This window comes from Apodemus sylvaticus, chromosome 19, assembly GCF_947179515.1.
Source record: "Apodemus sylvaticus chromosome 19, mApoSyl1.1, whole genome shotgun sequence".
NCBI lineage: Eukaryota > Metazoa > Chordata > Mammalia > Rodentia > Muridae > Apodemus > Apodemus sylvaticus.
The window spans coordinates 63,609,366-63,623,129 of record NC_067490.1 but is presented as its reverse complement, the minus strand read 5'-3'; positions in this window follow the sequence as shown (position 1 = coordinate 63,623,129).

Sequence of the window (13,764 nt, the reverse complement as noted above, 5' to 3'; positions counted from 1 at the left end):
AAGTGCTTTGAGGAATGCTTAGGCAAAGTCTGAAATCAGGTCCCCTTAAGTGCAGGGTCTTGGATCACAGAGGGGAGGAACAGGCTGCTAACCAGCTGCTGATGGAATGTTGAGTCCTCCCCAAGCTCTGGGTGGGGTGAGATTCCTCTTGGAATTTTAATTCCAATGATAATGAGTGCAAACCCCTCCTGGTGTCTGGAGGTTTTATTCCTAGACACAGACAGGAAAGCACACTCTAACCTAAGGGAGGGCTTGACTCTCTGGCCAATCAAGGCTGCCAGATAGACCTGCCAGTCAGGCAAAGAGGCGGGATCTTCCAGGTGCCTTTTTTGTGTGTTCTCTGTGGTTGTGCAGCTTGAATGGTTCTCTGCGTCCTGCTCTGAACTCTGCTGTTGTGTGCTGTGAGGGGACCTCAGGGAAGCTCTGAAATCCAGACATGGTGAGCATAGGATATCTGCCCATAATGGGGAGGATCATGCAGCTGAGCAGTAGGTGCTGGAGTGGTGGGTCCACTATGGGTTGGATCAGAAGCATCAGCCAGATGTGACTTCCTGTGAGATTTCAAGTGGTGCTTCATACTTGGTAGTTCAGGCCATGAACTTTGAATAACTTCAGTATCATGGTTGATTGTAATTCTATCCAAAACATCTGGACTAGTTGCTTTCTTGTAGAAGCATGGGTGGTTTCTTTCACTGTGCAGCACCTGTGTCCAAACTATTTTTTCCTTGTATAATATACATTAAGAAGTCAGGGTCAGGCCTGGAGAGATGACTCAGAGGTTAAGAGCTCTGGGTATTCTTACAGAGGCCATGAGTTCAATTCTTAGCAACCACATGGTGGCTCATAATTATACATATTGGGATCTGGTGCCCGTTTTTGGCATTCAGGAGTACATGCAGGGAGAACATTATATTAGCCATGAATTAATTCCATAAAAAATAGAAGACACATATGCATCTAATAGTTCTGGTTTCATATATTACTCATTCTTTTTTTTTTTACTTTGTTATTTTTTCTGCTGTAGTTTTTAAAAATATATTTCTTTAATATGCTCAGTATTTGATTATGATGTGGCAAACGGACTTTTTTCCAAATGTTTGGTATTTTTGATTCTTCTTGCATATTAACAGGCACCTCTTTTGGTTTAAGAAAATTTTTCATTTATGATTTCATTTGAAATATATTCTAGACCTTTATGCTGATTGATCTTTTCCTCTTCCTCCTCCTCTTCATCCTCTTCCTCCTCCTCTTCTTCTTCTTCTCCTCCTTCTCCTTCTTCTCCTTCTCCTTCTCCTCTTTCTTCTCCTTCGCTTCCTCCTTCTTCTCCTCCTCTTCCTCCTCTTCCTCCTCTTTCTCCTCTTCCTCCTCCTCCACTTTCTTCTTCTTCTTCTTCTTCTTCTTCTTCTTCTTCTTCTTCTTCTTCTTCTTCTTCTTCTTCTTCTTCTTCTTCTTCTTCTTCTTCTCCTTCTTCTTCTTCCTTCTGCGTCTCTAGCATGTCCTGAGAAACTAAAATAAAGTGAAATATGTAAAAGTCTGATGCAAAAGAGGTTGTTAATGGGAAAGGAGAGGAGTGAGAACCTGAGGATGGTGACTTATTTTCCTGGCTTGTATTCCTTATCTTCCTATGCTGGTGTCTGGGCATCTGCATTTGTGGTGATTATTGGTCTAGGTAAGGTTTCTCAGTTTGTCTTGTTTGTGTGGGTGCTTATTTCTGTGATACAGTGTTCTGTCTAGATTTTCATAGTGTTGGGTGAGCATGGCCTCTTTTACTGACCTTTTGGTTATGTTCAAGAGAGATTGCTAGTTAATATTGAAGGCAAGGAGAGGAGGTGGGCAGCAAGAGATAATCTTTTCAATCCACAAGGAGACATAGTCAGGAGAGAGGTGAAACTGCCAATATTTCAATATTTCAGAGCTACAGTCATATGAAGGGGCCTCAGTTACAGATGTGCCCTCATCAGAATGTCTGGTTGCTATGTCTGTGTGAGATAGTGTTGATTGTTGATGTGGGAATGGTCTTCCACTGAGAGTGATAATATTCATAAACAAGTCGGCCTGGGCTAGATAATAGAGCTACCAGAGCATGGTACACTGAACAAGCAGGAGTGCAAGCCAGGAGACAATGTTTACCCATGCTTTAACCTTCAGTTTGTAGCTTCAGTTTCTACACAAAATTCCCACATGATGAAATATGATCTGAATAAGAACATTCACTACATCTGTTTATTACCTGAGATGCTTTTGCTCAGAGGATTCCTTCACAGCCAAAGAGTTACCAGTTAGAACAACAAAAATAACCACAAAAGCATTATCAACAAGTGATTTTGCTGCTGGACAGAATCTACGTTCTCTTTTGAAGGAATGTGGAAACTATCAGAAATTGAGATGGCAAAAGTCATAGAAAGCTGTTCATTTACCTTTATCAGTTGTTCTCATAGGACTTGGGATATTGGAGTGTTAACAGTTTGCAGCTAGAGGAAATTGAGAGCATGGCATTTCAGATGAAAATAAACCCTGGGTAAATTTTAGTGGGAGGTCATTTGTGTGATATTGCAGCCAAAAATCTTTTCTCCTTGGCTTACATCCCAAAATATTGAGTGGGGTAAAATTTAAAAATAATGGGCTGATTTCAATATTATAATTGTATTTATAAGTATTTGTTCATTTTCCCCACTTTTTTATTATTTATTATTTTCATTTAATTTACACTTTCTCCCATCTCTCCATTCCACCTTACACAGTCCTTCATCCCTAACTCTTTATCTCTACAAGGAGCGTGGGGACCACAAGAGTATCAAACAACCACAGCATTTCAACTCTCTGCATGGTTAGGAATATCTCTCTTACTGAGGTCAGAAAAAGGCACCTAAGTTAGGTGAACAGTTTGGATAGACAGTCAACAGCATAAGGAATATTGTCTATACTTGATCTTAGGCAAAAGACTGATAATTGATAAGGTACATCACCTGCTCCATTTGTTGGGGGAAACACATGAAGACTGAGTACATATACTACAGTACTGTACTACATATATTGTGGGGACTTGGTCCATCCTTGGTTGGTGTCTCAGTCTCTGAGAGTCTCCTAGTGTCCAGGTTATTTACCATTGAGGGTTTTCTTATCGATATCCTGTTCCTTCAGAAGCACTCAATCCTTTCCCCAACTCTTCCACAAAATTCCCGGTGCTCTGTCCAGTGTTAGGCTGTGGGTTTCTGCATCTGTTTCATTCATGTGCTGGATGGACACTCTCAGAGTACAATTATGCTAAGCTACTCTCTGGAAGTATAACAAACTGTATTTTCAGTAATGTCATGGATTGGTGCGTACCCATGGGATGGGTCTCAATTTACGCAGGACATAGTTTGGCCATTCGCTCATTCTATGCTCCATTTCTGTGGCTGCATTTCTTCTTATCAGGACAAATTTTAGGTGGAAAGGTTTTTGGTTTGTTTGCTATAATTAACTCTCTACTGAGGGTACTTCCTGGCTGCAGGATGTGACCCTCTTCAGTATCCAATTCTCAGTGCTATGCATTTCAGCTATGGTCACCCCATAGACTCCCTGTTGTCCTCCCTTTCATGGTCTGTGACTCATCATAACGATGCCTGTACACTTAGACCCCTGACAGCTACAGATATCAATTCATTTTCCTGACCCAATGGCCCTTCCTTTTCTCTTACCACACTTTCTTTACCTCCCATTCCCCTTTCCTAACTACTTGCCATTCCTGTTATTTCTTTTACATCTCCATCCTATGACTGTTTTATTTCCTCTACTGAATGAGATTTAACCATGCTCATTTTAGCCTTCCTTCTTCTTTTTAAAGATTTGTTAAACTTGAGAGGCTTATTTTTATGGAGTGGCTTCTGAAAACTGAAAGATTAAAAATTCGAGATATTGGAATCTTCCTGTATGGTTTCAGTTTGACACTATTCCACAATGCTTTTGTAGAGTCAGATCCCCAGGGAAGATTCTGTGAGAGTTCATTATAGTGAAATTGTGAGGATGATGCCTGAGTTGCATTTTGCAACCACAACTTGTTGAGAAGTCAAATGTATTGATAAATTTGCCATGGAGAGATGTATACAGGGAGAGGAAGTACCCAACCTGTTTCATGATGTGACTTTAAAGATTTTCTCTTGACTTTCAGAAGAGACTTTAGACATTTGAGCAGTATAGGAGCTGCTACAGACTGTTAGTATCACTGAAGAAAGACTGAATGCATTTTCATCACAGGATGAATATTTGACTATTGACCAGGGTTTAGTATGTAGTTGATTGAAACAAAAAGCTTTTAGACAGAATGATGTCTTTGGCTGCTAGTCTGTCCTGTCGGGCTTTCTTTGTGGAGTTTGTCGAAGATCTTATAAGAGGAGCCATTCCAGATATGTTACAGGATAGTGTTTATAGACTGAAAAATTTTATTTTTACTTTTCTGGGTTTTTTGGTTTGTTTGTTTGTTTGTTTCTCCAATTATATATATATATATATATATATATATATATATATATATATATATATATATATATATATATATATATATATATATATATATGTTATGTTCCTGGTTACTGTCCACATTATAGGTCCCTTGCTATCACAGAGTTGCTCCCTGATTCTCCTCTGTTTCTTCTTTGTGAAGTTGTTGGACACCCCAAGCATCCACCAAAAATGGTGCACCAAGTTGCTTATGAGTTAACCACATCCTCAGATACTGAGTCTAGATATGGTGGTCCAGTTAAGGAAACATATTTCAAATATAGATCACAGCTATAGGGAAAGCCACTGGTACAGTTGTTAGATGACCCCTTGAGCCTCTGAACTGGACATCTGCTATGTATGTGCCAGGGTCTTTAGTCCTGTCTGTGTATGCTATTTGGTTGGTGGCTTAGTCTCTGAGTGTTCCCAAGGGTTCTTGTTACTTGAGTCTGTCGGTCCTCCTGTGGAGTTTCTCTCCTCTCCAGGGATTTCAATGTTTCCACCAACTCTTCTGTAAGAGTGACCAGGGTCCATGCAAGGTTTGACTCTCTATCTCTGCAGCTTTTACAGTCAGCTGCTGGGTGGATCCCCTCAATTGACAATTACTCAAGGATTCTTTGGGATCATAACAGAGTATCGTTAATAATGTCATGGATTGCTGCTTGTTTTTAGGATAACACTCAAGTTGGGCAAATTTTCATTGGCCATTTCTACAGTCTATGCTCCAGAGTTACCCCTGCATTTCCTTTAGAGGAGAAATATTGTGTTCTTAGTATCTACTGTGTTGTGGTTGAAAATGACTTGCATCTTACTTTTCATGCTCCCAGACATTCACTATATAAACTCTTTCCTTAAATCACATAAGATAAAATACATTTGTTACTCAATAATCTATTTTGCAAGTCTGTTGGTTATATATATATATACATATATATATATATATATATATATATATATATGTATATATATATATATATATATATATATATATATATATATATATATGTATATATATATAATTTTACTTCATTTTTGCTTTTCTTTTCATAAAAAAAAATATTTCACTCTGAAGCTTTTCCTGTCCTGATCATAGGAAGAGAACTGCAAAAGCCACATGAAATGATTTTTATAAAATAAGCATATGCTTTGGAGCAGTTCTTCATCTACATGTTTAGTTTTGAAATTTGGCCAAGTATATAGGTTATTCTGTTTCTCAGGATGGCATATGTTCATGACATTAATATTATCTGTGGTTTCAGTGTCATTGCATTTCAGATGTATGGTGTTCTGTCTAAGTCTTGTGTTTGTTTTGAAATATTTGAATAAATAGGAGTAGTGTGCCTGAATATGAATATCATTTCTGCCTCATTTTACTATTGTGAGAAGATGGCCTTGGAACTCCTCATCTTGAAGTAATGAGTAGTTGTTGGTACCCATGTGTTTTTGAGAAATTGAACAACATTATGTGGAACATCAGCAGGAGCTTTCCACTCCTGAGCTCTCTCACCTGCCCTAAATTTCTTATTTATGATCAATATTTATATTATTGTTATTTTCGCCTGTCCATTTGTAACTGTTTAAACATGCATTCCCTTTTAGTAAAATTTTATTACTGATGCAGTTTAAACTTTTTTACTTCATGTTTCTGCAAGATGAATAGAGAACTGCAATGCTTGTATAATTCTTTGTAGGAATCTTAGTAAAGAACAGTGAATTCTCTATCATTTTTGTTTCCTTGATTAATTTTTGCAGGGGATTGAGGGTTTTAATCCCTTCTGCTCTCCTGGAACATGTTACATAGACTGTGCTGGCGTACAGCTCAACTACATACACCTGTCTGTACCTCTGTGATTAAAGACATGAGCAAATGCACCCAGCTTGCCCATCATGTTTGTAGTTAATAATTGTTCATTCAAGTTTTGCAAATATGTGCTCAGTATTGTGGATGTGTTTCCCCTGCATCTCTCTCCCAATTGGGATTTCTCTGGCAAGGCTGTATCCTAATCAAAGTGTGGAACATTGACACAGGTGAATCTTGTAATTCAAGCTCCTTCTAAAATGACACAGTGATCATTTTACTAAAGCTGTGCTGAAGATCAGTTCTTAGTTACACTTTATACTCTAAGCACATTATATTGAACCATCCCTGCATTGCTTTAATGAAGGCTACCTCATTGTTTATGGTGGATGACCTTTTGAAATATTTTCTATTTTATTGTATTTGTTTTTGCATTTATGGATTTAAGGAAAACTAAACAATCTAAAATGAATGTCAAGGTTTGTGTTTGGTGTTAGAAGACTGATTTTCTACCTTCTAGTAAGGCCAGTAGTTTTGTGAAAATAACTGAGGAATTTTGCACAAAGAAGAATAAGTTTACATTCAACCACTATGTTTGCTCCACTAAAAATTTGCGTGATGAACAATTTTGAGAAAATATTCTTAGCATCAATATTTTCATGCTTATATTTAGTAAGGTGAAATTAGCTTTTATTTGGAGTTGGACTATTTTCCAGAGCCCTTCATAAAAGGGTGTAACTTGAACCAGCTCTTTCCTACTGGAGACCCCTGCATGAAGAAAATGTAATTGCTGTGTTATAAGAAAAGCCAGTTGAAATCCAAGGACATGAGATAGGATAACTGGATAAATGTACAAATAAGTGAGATTGATGACAGAGACTCTGATTTACATTTAAATCAGGGACCATGCATGATTAGTTTTAACAGAGAACATAATATTACTGAGAAGTACTCTTTGGTAATGGGATGGTGTTCTATATTTGGTGAATAGAGCTTTCAGATTGGCCTCAGTATTTAATAAGACTCTTCAGTTTTTCCTCATTTGTATATGGACACTGTTGTGCTGAAGTAAGCCAAAGTCTTTTCTTCCATCAGGGATATTGAGATGCATCTTTTCATAGCAAAGAGAATCACAAGTGGGAATTATTGTCTAAATAATGATTCAAAAGACTACACAGAATTTTTGAGAACTCTTGCCCCTTCAATTGTATAGGAGAAACACTGAATTTCGAAAGTGATCATACATTATATATACCTGCTTAAGATAATATATTTAGCAAAATCGACCCTATTTACATTCTGTAATATCCTGCAACATGAAATTATCCAGTACCTTAATATTTTCTAACTTCAATTGCCTGACAGCCTTTATTGGGACATTCTATCACCTACCCTTTCTATATACATAGAAAGATTCATTTTCTCCATGATTTGAGATAGACTTATCTGGAAAATCTATACTAATCCAACTGTGATTTTTCTCTACTTTGCCACTTATGAAATAGTGTGGACTAGTAATAGTGCTCAACTGTGATTACCTTATGTTTCTGGCTTTCTCCTGGTGTTGTTTGATATCCATCATCTGTTGAAGGGTGCTTCAGTTTTCCTTATCCAAACATTTAGCCATAAAACAAAACTCTTGGTTTGTTTGGTTTGTTTTTTGTTTGATTTTTTTCTGTTTTGTCTTTTCTTTTTTCTTGACCTGTTTGTTATGTTCAAGAGAGAGTGCTGGTTGAAAGCTGTAAGAGGAGGTGGGCAGGATAAGTAATTCTTAGCAATGCACAATGAGTCAAAGTTAAGAGAGAGGTGAAGCTGCCAACATTTCAACATTTCAGAGCTACCTACATTCATCTGAAGGAGCCTCAGTTGAGGGTCTGCCCTCATCAGAATGGCTGGTTGTGATGTCTGTGTGAGATAGTGTTGATGACTGCTGTGGGAAGGCTATTCCACTGATGGTGATGATATTCATAAGCAAGTGTGCCTAGGCTGGATGAGAAAACTATCTGAGCATGGGCCACAGGCAAAGTACAGAAGCAAGCCAGGAGACAATGTTTTGCTGCTGGAAGAATCCGTGTTCTCTTTTGAAAGAATGTAGAAATTATCATAAATTGAGATGGCAAAGTCATATAAAGCTCTTTATGGAGCTTAATTGGTTGTTCTCATATGACTTGGGAGACTGGAGTGTTGCAAATAAGCAGCCAGAGGAAATTAAGATCATAGAACTTCATACGAATATAGACATTGGGTAAATTTTAGTGAGAGGTCATTTGTGTGATATTTTGGGAAAAATATTTGCTCCTTGGCTTACACCCCAAAATATTGAGTGGGGTAAAATTTAAAAATAATGGACTGACTTCTATATTTTTATTCTATTTCTATGTATTTGTTCATTTTCTCCACTAATTTATTTATCATTTATTTAATTTAAATTCCACTTTTCCCATCTGTCCATTCCACATTACACAGCCCTTCATCCCTAACTGCTTTTCTCTCCAAGGAGCATGGAGACCACTGGAACATGCAACAATCATGGTATTTCAATTCTCTGTATGGTTAGGCATATCTCTCTTACTAAGGTCAGAAAAGGCAGTCAAGTTAGGGGAACAGTTTGGACAGACAGGCAACAGCACAAGGCACATCTCCTGTTCCATTTGTTGGGGGAACCACATGAAGACTGAGTGGGTCATGTACTAAATATATGGTGGGGGACTCAGTCCATCCTGTGCATGCTCTTTAGTTGGTGGCTCAGTCTCTGAAAATCTCCTATTGTCCTTACCTAGACCAATAATTAACCTGGACACTGAGGCTCTTCTTATGGATTTCCTGTTCCTTCAGAGGCCCTCAATCCTCTCCCTAACTGTCCCAAAAGATCCCCTCTGCTCTGTGCAATGTTAGCCTGTGGGTGTCTGCATATGTTTCATTCACTTGCTGGATGTACACTCTCAGAGGACAATTATGCCAAGCTACTGTCTAGAAGTATAGGAAAGCATATCCTTAGTAATGTCAGGGACTGGTGCTTGCTCATGGGATGGATCTCAAGTTGGGCACGGTATAGTCTGGCCATTCCCTCATTCTCTGCTCCATCTTTTCACCTGCATTTCTAGTAGAAAGAACAAATTTTGGGAAGAAAGGATATTAGCTCAGTTTGTGTCCTGCCAGGGTCCATATCTCATTTCCATGCATTTCAGCCAAGATTACCCACATAGATTCCTTGATGCCCTCCAATTTGTCATCTCTTGCACATCCTAAAGATATCCCATCCTCCACTCCCACCTGTTGTAAATTCCAATTCATTTTCCTGGTCCTCTGGTCCTCTCTTGTCTCTTACCACACCTGTTCCTGTCCTCTCCGACTTCGCTTTGCTTATCTGCTCCGTTATCCAGTTCCCCTTCTGAGTGAGATTGAAACATGCTCATAAGAGTCCTTTTTTTTTTTTTTGCTCGAGTATCACTGGCTATCCTGAAACTCACTTTGTAGACTAGTCTGGCCTTGAACTCAAGACATCAACATGCCTCTGCCTTCCCCGCCCCTGCCCATGTGCTGGGATTAAAGGCATGTGCCACCATTGCCCAGCTGGGTCTTCCTTCTTGTTTCGCTTCTTTTGGTCTATGGTGAGCAGTGTGGCTATGCTGGGCTTTATGGTTATTATTCACTTGTAAGTAAATACATAAATCATTGTCGTTTTGTATTTGAGTTGCAATACACCATATGGTAGTTTCTAGTTGTATTTGTTTGCCTAGAAAATTTATGATGTCCTTCTTTTTAATAGCTGAATAGTATTAAATTTTGAAAATGAAAAACCTTTTCTGTATCCTTATTTTGGTTGAGACATATCTGGACTTTTTCAAGTTTCTAGCTCTTATAAATAAAAGAGATATGAATTTAGTGGAGCAAATGCTCTCGTGCTTATAAGCCTGAGGAGGTATCCTAAGTGAAAGTCTTCCTCCTGCTTAGTCATGAATTATTTGAAGGGGTGGGCAAATTATTTTCTAGGATCAGGAAGGAAATTTAAGTAAAACCTGCTGAAATTGTGGTCGAAGTGAGACATGGTCCATCAATGTAGAAATCAAACTTGAAAGCCTGACCCATATTGTCCTGGTTCTGGAAACTGACAGATGAAAAATTCAAGGTCATGGATTCTCCCTTTATGATTTCATTTTGCACTATTCAAGCCACCTTTTGGCAGATTCAGAGTCTCAGATAATGCTCTGAGAGTTCATTGCCTAGAAGGTGTGAGGATGAAGCTTAAGTTGCATTTTGGGCCCAGAAAGTGTATAGATATCTAAGGCACTTATAGGTCTGCTAAGAAGGGCAGCAAACAGGGAAAGGAGACTGAGAGATGTTTGAGGAGTTACAGGAAGAAGACCACCTAAGCCATTAAACACTGAATTCCAATGTATTTTAGACAAACCTACAGGATTTAGTGTTTGTCTTGCTCTGTTTCTTACCTTGGTCAAATCTTCACCCCATATGTGCACATTTCTGTTTATTGAAATGTGAAGGAGTATTCTGTGCCATTGAATGTTGGAAAGATACAGCATGCTTTCTGATTTTGCAAGTCAAGATATTGCCTTGACTGTCAGAGGAGACTTTAGAACTTTGAACAGTGTGGGAGCTCCTAAAGATTATGAGTATCACAATAGACTGTGTGTGTTTTCTCCACAAGATGAGTGAGAACCTATCATGACGAGGACCACAATGCATTTGATTGAAACGTAAAGCATCTAGATAGGATGATATCTTTGAACGGTTATCTGTCTTATCTGGCTTTCTTTGTGGATTTTTGGAAGGTCTTTCATGAGGAGCCTTTCCAGAAACTTATTGGGGATGATGACAGTGTATATAGACTTAAGTATTTCTTTCTTCCTTACAGTTTTTGTATCTCCAATAGTTTATATATTTGTCATATTCCTGATCACTGTCCCCACTCTAGGTCACTTGCCCTCACAAATTCTTCTTCCAAATCACCTCTATTTTTCCTTTTAGAGGGTGTGGGCCCCATGGTTATCCCCACACCATTCAATTTCTTTCTAAAATGACACAGTGATTAGATTATAACTTCTGTGTCAGGAAATAAATGGAAGAAGCCCCAGAATGAAATGAATATATTATCAAGAAAGCTTACACTTACTTCACAGAGATTTCAGTATAATGCTTTGTGTTTTACATGTGTGTGGGATATTTTAGGATGCAGTGACTTATGATGATGTGCATGTGAACTTCACTTCAGAAGAGTGGAATTTACTTGATTTTTCCCAAAAGAATCTCTACAAAGATGTGATGTTGGAGACCTACTGGAACATCACTGCTATAAGTAAGACTTAGAATTTTCTTTTGATTTTCAAAATAAGGGACAGATGATGTTTCTTGGTTATTGATGATCTCCTTTATTTTAGTTGAGAACCAGGAAGATTGAGCTGAATAAATCTGGTTCAGTGCTGTAAAAATTCACATTATTTTGAATTTTACCTAATTTCCAATACTGTATCATTCTTTTCTGGTACTGTGTTTTAGGTTCCTATTGGGAAGACCGTCATATTGAAGAACAATGTCAAAATTCTAGAAGTCATGAAAGGTAATTTTCATATGCAAGCTGATGCAAATATGACTCTATCAAAATTTTAATATTTTCTGGAAGCTCTAAAGAAAAGGAAGAATGTTAATTTTCAGTGCTTTAAGTGTAGCTATGATTATAATATTCTCTCAAAACCATGCACCTCCTTGTAGGTTATCTCATTCATGTTTGCAAGTCATTACTGTAAGAAAGAAGACAAGGAAACAATGGCTTTAGAGATACCTTTATTTGATTTATTGCACTCTTGGAGCTATGTGGTGAATCTGCCATTATGTACACTCATATAATATTTAGATGTTGCAAATTAGTGATAAATGTACATCCAATACATTTGAATAAGTTAATAGTCCATCCATGGTAAAGTTGGTTGTACTCATGTTCTTGTAATGACATTGCTTAGTTTAATGAGAGGTAATTTTAGGAGAGTATAGAATGATATCATGGAGAAACCTTAATCCATAAATCAAATGTCTATGAGGAACAAAATGTCAAACAGTGTGAATGCAATGTGTGTGAAAACCTTTCATTTGTTCTTCTTTTAATAGGTATATCATGTGACACAATTATTTATAGTTACATGACCATAAGGATATTGACATAAGCAAAGCAATTTTTTTCTATCCCAAAACAATGAGAGTATATGTAATATTTTGGATTTATTAGAATTTCTGAATATAATAGAAGTTTGCAATTAAGTGGTTTTATAATTTTATTTCAAACTTCCCCAAACTTAAACTGTAGGAAATTTTTATGAATATAGAATTTGTAAAATCTTTTGTTTCTCCTGGTTCACATTGTATGTGGTATTATTTACACTACAGGAAAAATTATGAATGCAAATAGTGTTATAATGCTCTAAGTTGTTCTTATTTACTTGAGATAGGAAGTATAATAGGAAGTATATAGCAATTCCATATGAAAAACAGATGTTATAAATATGAGCCATGCAATTACTATCACAGGTATCTTCAGCAACCCATAATGTATAAGAACACCATGAACATACAATGTGGTAAAACCTTAAGATTTGATGCTTATATGCCATTGAACCAAATTGTAAACTTAATTCACACTGCTAAAATGATTGATCAGGGTAATGAATGTAGTAAAGATTTATCTTGTGCCAATTATTCATGCAGGCATGTAAGAAGTCATAGTGGAGAGAAACCCTATGAATGTAATCAATGTGGTAAAACCTTTAAAAGACTCAGTCATCTTGGAAGACATAAAATGATACATAAAGGAGAGAAACCTTATGAATGTAATCAATGTGGTAAAACCTTTGCAAAACCCAGTCATCTCCAGTATCATAAAAGAACACATACTGGATAGAAACCTTATGAATGTAACCAATGTAGTAAAACCTTTTCATATCACAGTAGTCTCCAATGTCATAAAAGGTCCCACACTGGAGAAAAACCTTATGAATGCAATAAATGTGGTAAAGCCTTTACAAGATCCCGCTCTCTCCAATATCATAAAAGAACACACACTGGAGAGAAACCTTTTGAATGCAATTAATGTGGTAAAGCCTTTGCAAGACCAAATCATCTGCAAAGACATAAAAGAACACATACAGGAGAGAAACCTTATGAATGTAACCAATGTAGTAAAACCTTTTCATATCACAGTAGTCTCCAATGTCATAAAAGGTCCCACACTGGAGAAAAACCTTATGAATGCAATAAATGTGGTAAAGCCTTTACAAGATCCCGCTCTCTCCAATATCATAAAAGAACACACACTGGAGAGAAACCTTTTGAATGCAATCAATGTGGTAAAGCCTTTGCAAGACCAAATCATCTGCAAAGACATAAAAGAACACATACAGGAGAGAAACCTTATGAGTGTAATCAATGCGGTAAAACCTTTGCAACACACGGTCATTTCAAAAATCATAAAAGAACACACA